Raw genomic sequence first — 7,434 nt, 5'->3', positions numbered from 1 at the left:
GGGTAACCAGTACTGACTGGGATCCCTGTCTTCTTAGATCTCGGTTTCTGAACGTCTTGGAGTGCATGTACAATGCTCAACTGCTGATATGCAAGAGGACCTTGCATAATAGGCTTGGGTTCCCCATTTCGGTGCTCTCATCGATGCTGAGGCTCTTGGGTTTACACTAAGACAAACCGCAGCCGGAGAGGTCCGGACTTCAGCTCCAGGACGCCGGCCAGTACCGCGCCAGCCCCGCCCTCAAGAATCAAGCTACGCCCTCCATCTCATAGGCAACTCTCTGATTGGTCACTTGGGTAAGAACGGCTCCAACCCGTCCCGCCTCTGAGGTCCCGTCCCGCCTCCAGGGGTTATGCCCCGCCCACACAGGCCACTTGCTGCAATCCCATTGGTCTCTGCGGTGCGCACGGCTCCTCGTCTCCGCCCCACTGGCGCCCTGGCCTCGCGCCTGCCGCCGGCCCCCGGCTCCCGGGCTGAGGTTGAGCGGGTCGCAGCTGATCGGGCGGACACGCGCCCTCGGCGTTCCTGCTCCCGGCTGGGCTCGGCGTGGACATCGCAGGTAGCCGGGTAAGTGCGGTTGGCAAGTCTCTTCCGAGATCCACCGATTGAGCGCGGGGCGCCGGCTCGGAGCGGCCTGAAGTGCCGTGGCGCCGCCTGTGTCGGTGCTGAGGAGCGCGCGGGCGACCCGCGGGGGCCAGGCCTGCGCCCACGTCCTCTCGGCGGCCCGTGGCCCTGACGCCACCGTGACCCGTGCTCCGCCGGGACAGGCCTCTCCGCCGCGCATCTCATCCGGAGGCTGGGGAGGTCCTCAAAGCGACCGGTAGGGGATGAAGGTCCTGCGGGGCACTGCTGCAGCAGCCACCGAGGCCCCGCGGGCGTCTGGGGACGAGCGATCCTCTCGTTTGCTCGAAGCCGTTACCAGGAACTGTCCGTGTTACCTTGACTTTCCCCTCCATCCTGCAAGCGCAGGGAGAGGGAGGAGTGGGAGGGAAGTCTTTGCGAATTCATCCTAAGTGGCGAGTGGCCTTTTCAGAGAAGTAGCGCAGAGTGTGGTCGTTGTAGGATAGGCCATTTTGGTTTTTAGCCAGTAAGTTGGTTTTTGAGTTCACTACTGGAAGGTACTTGAGCCTGAAAGGTGGATAGGTACTTGACCTTTCCAACCATAGCTGCGGAGGGCTGGGCTCGCTTCCACCTTGCTGCTGCGATGGGAGGAGGGTCGTGGGAGTTCCAACCTCTCGCTGGAGTAGATATTATGCTCACTCAACAGCAACCCCTACTCCGTTCATCCTTCGCCCCCCAACTCTTCACCCTACTTGTACCACAAATCTCATTTCTAGATAATTCCCAGGGGTGCTTTCCCCCAGGCTTCTCACCCTTTCTCGTTTGTCTATTATACCTGTGTACGGCTGGCTTCCAAAGAGCAGAGCCAAGCAATTTAACACTTAAACGAGCATAGTGTTCAGGGACTTCATGATCCTAAAAATGAAACCCAGAGGTTAATTTGCATAGCGATGCTGAAAAAAAAAAAAAGCAGGTTTAACTGGAGCAGGGTGAAGATGTAGTTTTTCCTCTTCAGGAGACACACCCTTAGTAAACCTCTCCTTCCTGTATCAGCTAGACAGCCCTTGCTGCTTTGTTTGGTTTTGGTTTTTGTTTTCTAAATTTACTTCTGGGGTCCAGAAGTAAAGAATCAATCTTGCTTAGTCCTTATTTGTCTTTTAATATAATAAACATTGAGGAAGGCTATGAAGTAAAGCCTTCAGACAATACAGAAACATTAAATAAAAAATCAAGTCGCCAGCACGCTTTTAATCCCAGCACTCAGGCAGGTGAGGCCAGCCTGGTCTACAGACCTGGTTCCAGGACAGCCAGGACTACATACACACAACGAAACCCTGTCTTGAAAAACCAGGAAAAAAAGGTGGTGAGGAGATCCTCAAAATTCTCTCTCCTTCACTCTCCACTCTCTGTGTCCCCAGTTCTGGCCATCATAACACAAAGTTATTTGGCAACAAATAATGAAGACATATTTCTACATTGGTATATGTGGACTTATTTTTTTTTTTTAATTAAAATAAGAAGCTGCTCAGAGGACTGCAGAGATGGCTCAGAGGTCGAGTGCTCCCTGCTCTGACAGGACCCACGTTCAGTTTCCTGACTAAACCCACACTAGCCTCATGGCCACAGTGGAGCCTAAAACTCACACTCCAGGGCATCCCCTGACTTTGGCCTCTGTGGACACCTGCGTTCAGATGTACTTCACATAGAAACTCACACAGTTTCAAAAGCTGTGTAATGTCGTTATGTGGGTGTACTATAATGTGGTTTTGGTCTCTTATTGATAGACATTTTGGTTGTTTTGTTGTTACTTGACTCACAGTAAAAAATACACATTCTTTACTTATGGGGCAAGAAAAAAAAAATCACAGTATTTGGAATGCATTTTCTGTACTAAACTATACAAATCCTAATCCTACCTTACTAATTTCTGCAGTTCAGCCCACACCTTTGGAGGTTATAAACTATATCTTCATCTTTATCAACAGGGAACTGTTTGTTAAGTAAACTGTTAGAACAAGGTCAAGTTTTCCAGACCCCACATGACTTAAATAGCCTTCCCGCTAGAGAACAGAGAACTACGCGGCTTGCGGTTGTTTTCGATGTTTTATATCCTAATTTCAAACTTGACTGGAAAGAAAGAACAGTATGGTTGCCATAGCTTGCAGGAAGAGGAGAACTGAACAGAATGGCTTGGGTTGCCCTTTGTGAGGAAGTCAGGGGTTGTGCCATGTAGGAGAGAACCCTAAGAACCAGAGCCGGGCTTAGCCAGGGCATCTGGAGGGCTCCATACCAAGGGCTGGAAGGACAGCAGATTTAATCATTTCTGCCTTTTCGTTCACCCACAGCGTCTCTGCATTCTCCAGGGTCCATCAAAGTCAAACCTCTCCGTGAGACAAGGCCTAGTGGCATCAGCACACACTCAAGATGAAGCCAGCCCAGCCAGCTGGAGAGAGGAATCTGGGCCAGGTTCCAGGGCGTTCTGCACAGGTTGAAGGCTGCCAGAGCAGCTGGACTGTGCGCTGTTTCCTTGGCCTGCCATCCTCTGCCTCTGGGCACAGCTGGCTTCCTTAGCCTTCCTGTGTTGGCTCGCTCCTGTAGCAGGCATTAGGCTGAGGGGTTTACCCTCTCTAGTGGTGCGCAAAGGCTGTTGGGTTTTGCTGAGAGGCGGCCGTTTGGGAGCCTGTGAGGCCATGCTTCGATTCTCTTCCTCATGCTGGTTGATGGTTTTGGCTAAAGGATTTTCTTGAGGTTCTGCAACTTCGCTCCGCCCTGACCTGCTTCTGGGCTGCTGTTAACACTCTGCAGGCCTTCGGCCATTTCCCCACCTGTCATCGAGAAGCTCCACTTCTCTGTGAGTTTAATGTGGCATGTGGCTGTTTTCATCCCCGACATTGGGTATCTGAACCCCTTGAATACAAACAGTATAGAAGTATTGTCTCTAGGAACCCTGGGAGTATTTTGTTATTTTCTCTGTAATCTCTCTTGTCATTTTTATGTGAACATTTCTTCCGGTTTTCTAATTTCCTTTGTTTCCTGACATCCACCCTCCATACACACACACACACACATACACACACACACACACACACACACACACACACACACACTCTCTATTTGCTTGAGATAGTTTCTTACATTGTAGCCCAGGCTTGCCCCAAATCCAAAACTGTCTTTCTGTGTGATTCTCCCCAGTGCTGACTTTACAAGCAGGAATATCATGCCTGGCTGATTTTTGGTTTGGTTTGGTTTGGTTTGGTTTGGTTTTTGCTCACATCTTGCTCTGTAATCCAGGTTAGCCTAAAACTTGCATTGCTCTGTAATCCAGGTTAGCCTAAAACTTGCAGTAAAGTCCAGGCAGTACTTAACTGGGAATTCTAACTCTCCTGCTGCAGTCTCCATAGTACTAAGGATGGGCACCTTAATTGTCCGATCTTCTACATGTGTCATATGTTTGTGTGTGTGGTGTCTGCAAGGATCAGAAGAGGAGTGCAGATCTCCTGGAACCGCAGTTACAGATGCTTGTAGTGGTTCTGTGGGTGCTGGGAATCAAGCCCTGGTCCTCTGTATGGCAGCCGACACCTTTAACCCCTGAGCTGTCTCCCCAACCTCTATCTTGTATTTGGATACTATGTAGCCTAGGCTGTCCTTAAACCTTGGCTCCTCCTGCCTTGGCCTCTGAAGGGCTGAGATTAGATGTGGCCTTTGTTTGTTTGTTTGTTTTTCTTTTTTCTTTTTTCTTTTTTTTTCTTTTCTTTTCTTTTTTTTTTTTTTTCAAGACAGGGGTTCTCTGTGTAGCCCTGGCTGTCCTGGACTCACTCTGTAGACCAGGCTGGCCTCGAACTCAGGGATCTGTGTACTTCTGCTTCCTGAGTGTTGGGATTAAAGGCGTGTGCCACCACCTCCTGCATCTCATCTTCATTTTTCAAAGCATATTTGTGTATTTGCATGTGTACGTGGGTATGTGCATGCCACAGTTCGTGTGTGGAGGTCCTAGAACAACTGGGGAGAAAAGTCTTTCCACTGGGTTCTAGGGATCAACTCAAGCTGTGAAGCTTGGGTGCAGCAGGTGCCTTCAAGCTGCTGAGCTGTCTCCCTAGACGTGATTTGCACTTAAAACAAAATATCCACTGTGATGATTCTAACTCCCAATGGCTATTCTCCATTCTCAGTGTTTCTTAGCATAGTATTAATTTTTTGAAATGTTTTTATACATTTTATTTATGTATTTGTGTGTGTGTGTGTGGTGGTGGGGGGAGGAGATCTTGTGTGCTCACATAGAGAGGACAATTTGCAGGAGTCAGTTTTCTCCTAGTGTGCAGGTCCCAGGATCAAACTCAGGTGCCAGGTGTTCAGGTGTCAGTCGTGGTGGCTGAGCCATGTCTCTGGCTCCTCTTGGGATGATTGCCCCCCTCCTCCTGTGTGGTTTGTTGTACCAAGCTACTTTTTTTTTTTTAACCTCTCTGTATGTCTTTCCCGTTCAAAGATTCCTGATAGACAGTAATCTTTGACTGTGCTTAGAATAAAACTAGGGGCTAAAAAAAGATTGCCGTCTCTGAGGTATGGACAAGACCTTTGAGCTGTTTTATCGCTCCAGGCCATTAGGTTAGGGGGAACCCCATACCTACGATTTCCTACGTTGCCTCTTTCCCAGCAGGTTCCCCAGGGAAGAGTTGTGGCATTTGGAGAGACCACTGACCGTAGTGTCCCGAGCCACACAGAGGCCTACACTTTCCATCGGCATGCAGTTTCCCATGCTGTTTGCCTTGGGGTGCCTATACCATCTGTTCTGTAGGTACTATTAGTCTGGGACACAAGAAATCAGAAACAAAGCCAGCAGACTTTCCCAGCACAGAAGTCACAGGTGCTGGCAGCAGGAAGAGTGGAGGAGGGGCCACATGCACCACTAATGTTTCTAATGTACCCTGCTCTTTCCTGCTGGGCCTCATTTCCAGCTTGGCCCTGGCATTGACCTTTCTTTAGTTACTACCCAGGTGCCCCGTCTATGCCCTTTCGTTGTGCTGTGCTTGTCTCCTCTTCTGTCCTTCCTGTCAGTGAGAGTGATTGTTAACTCATTGGTTTGTCGTTCTGAGACGATTTTTATGATTCTTATCTGGTAGTCCTGGCTGGCCCACCTGCATCTGCCTCCCCCGTGCTCCAATTAAAGGTGTACACCGCCATGCTTAGTGATTTATTGATTGATTGATTGATTGATTGATTGATTGTGAGGTCCCAGGAACAAGTACAGTGAGGTGCTTATGTTCAGTCTTACATCTTCCGTTTTTTATCCAGAAACAGTCATAGCTGAGTCAGGAGCGGTAAACCTCAAAGCAGTTGTGTGTGTGTGTGTGTGTGTGTGTGTGTGTCCTGTTAGTGATGGTTGGCAGGTCTGAGTGCTCACATGTGTACTCTGATTATTTCTCATTTTTCTTTGTGTGTATGTGTTGTATGCTTGTGTTCATATGGAGGCCAGAGGGTGACACTAGGTATTCCTCTGAATTGTTCTCCACTTTATCTTTTTTGAGACATGGTCTTTCACTGTATTGGAGTGTGCCAACTGGCTAGACTGGCTGTTCAGTGAGCTCAGGGGACCACTTGTGTGGTGCTCTGAATGAGAATGGCCCCCATAGACTCACGTATTTGAATGCTTTGATCTGCAGCTGGTGGAACTGTTTGGGAAGGATTAGAAAGTGTGGCCTTGTTGGAGGAGGTGTGTCACTGGTGGGCTTTGAGGTAGGTTCAGAAGACTGCACCATTTCCGGTTAGCTCTCTCTGCCTCATGCTTTTGGATCAGATGTAAGCTCTCAGCTACTGCCTCATCACCATGCCTGCCTGCCTGCTGTCATGCTTGTCACCAAGATGATCATGGACTCTAACTCTCCACAACTGTGATCCCCAAATTAAATGCCTTTTTAAATAAGTTGCCTTGGTCATGATGTCTCATCACAACAATAGAAATGTAACTGAGATGACCTGTTTCTGCTCTCCCTAGCACCAAGAGTTACAGGCCAGCTGCACCCCGATTTTACGTGGTTTCTGGGGATCCAAACTCAGGTCCTCATGCAAGCACTTTCCCCACTGAGCCACCAGTTCGGTCTTCATTTCTGAGGGAAGTGTTGCCATTACCCTAGTCATGTTCCAGAAGACTGTAGCTTATGGAGGCTTAAAGCTGAAACTGTTGCTGGCATAGAGCCAGTCCAGGAAGACAGGAGCAGGTACGTGAACCTTTCCATGTGGGTGCTGTACTGAGCCCAGGTCAGTGGAAATGCCAGGCTCCTGCTTTCTGCCACCTGTAGCAGGTAATGCTGTTGTCTGGCTTCCTTGGGCACCAGTTACACACATGGTGTATAGATAGACATGCAGACAGACCCATACACATAAAATACATTTTGTAAAAAATTAAAATTTGTTTTTTAAAAATACATAAACATTGAAAGAACAGTAGAATAACACTGTTAATATTTGCCACTTCTATGTTATTACTGTTTTCTGAGAGTAAGAGAGTATTATTCTGTAGCTCAGGGTTTCCTTGAACTCACTCTACAGGTCAGGTTGGCCACAAACCTGAAGTAATCCCTCCTCACCCTTCCAAGTGCTGGGATTACAGACATGACCATACCCAACTATTTTGTTGTTGGTATTACTAATAATTTTTAAAAGATTTATGTTATTTTTAATTATATGTACATATATAGGTAGGGGTGTGTGTGTGTGTGTGTGTGCACTCATAAGGAGTACCTATGGAGTCCAGAAGAGAGCACGACCTCCTGGAGCTGGAGTTACAGCAGGCTGTTGTGAGCCACCTGCTGTGGGTGCTGGGAACTGAACTTGGGTTCTCTGCAAGAGCAATACATACTTTTACCCACTGAGCCATCT

At 48.4% G+C, this 7,434-nt stretch overlaps 1 protein-coding gene across 1 annotated transcript in view; it reads left to right on the top strand.

The window, feature by feature from the left end:
- Nucleotides 1-402: 402 nt before the first annotated feature.
- Nucleotides 403-7,434, top strand: part of Tmem50b (transmembrane protein 50B) — a 28,503-nt gene continuing 21,471 nt past the window's right edge. The window contains exon 1 of the mRNA XM_034515541.2: nt 403-567. The gene's annotated coding sequence lies outside the window, so the exon portion shown is untranslated. The remainder of the gene's footprint in view (nt 568-7,434) is intronic.

The sequence above is a fragment of the Arvicanthis niloticus genome, chromosome 12 (assembly GCF_011762505.2).
Source record: "Arvicanthis niloticus isolate mArvNil1 chromosome 12, mArvNil1.pat.X, whole genome shotgun sequence".
Taxonomy (NCBI): Eukaryota; Metazoa; Chordata; class Mammalia; order Rodentia; family Muridae; genus Arvicanthis; species Arvicanthis niloticus.
This window is presented reverse-complemented; position numbering and strand designations above follow the sequence as displayed.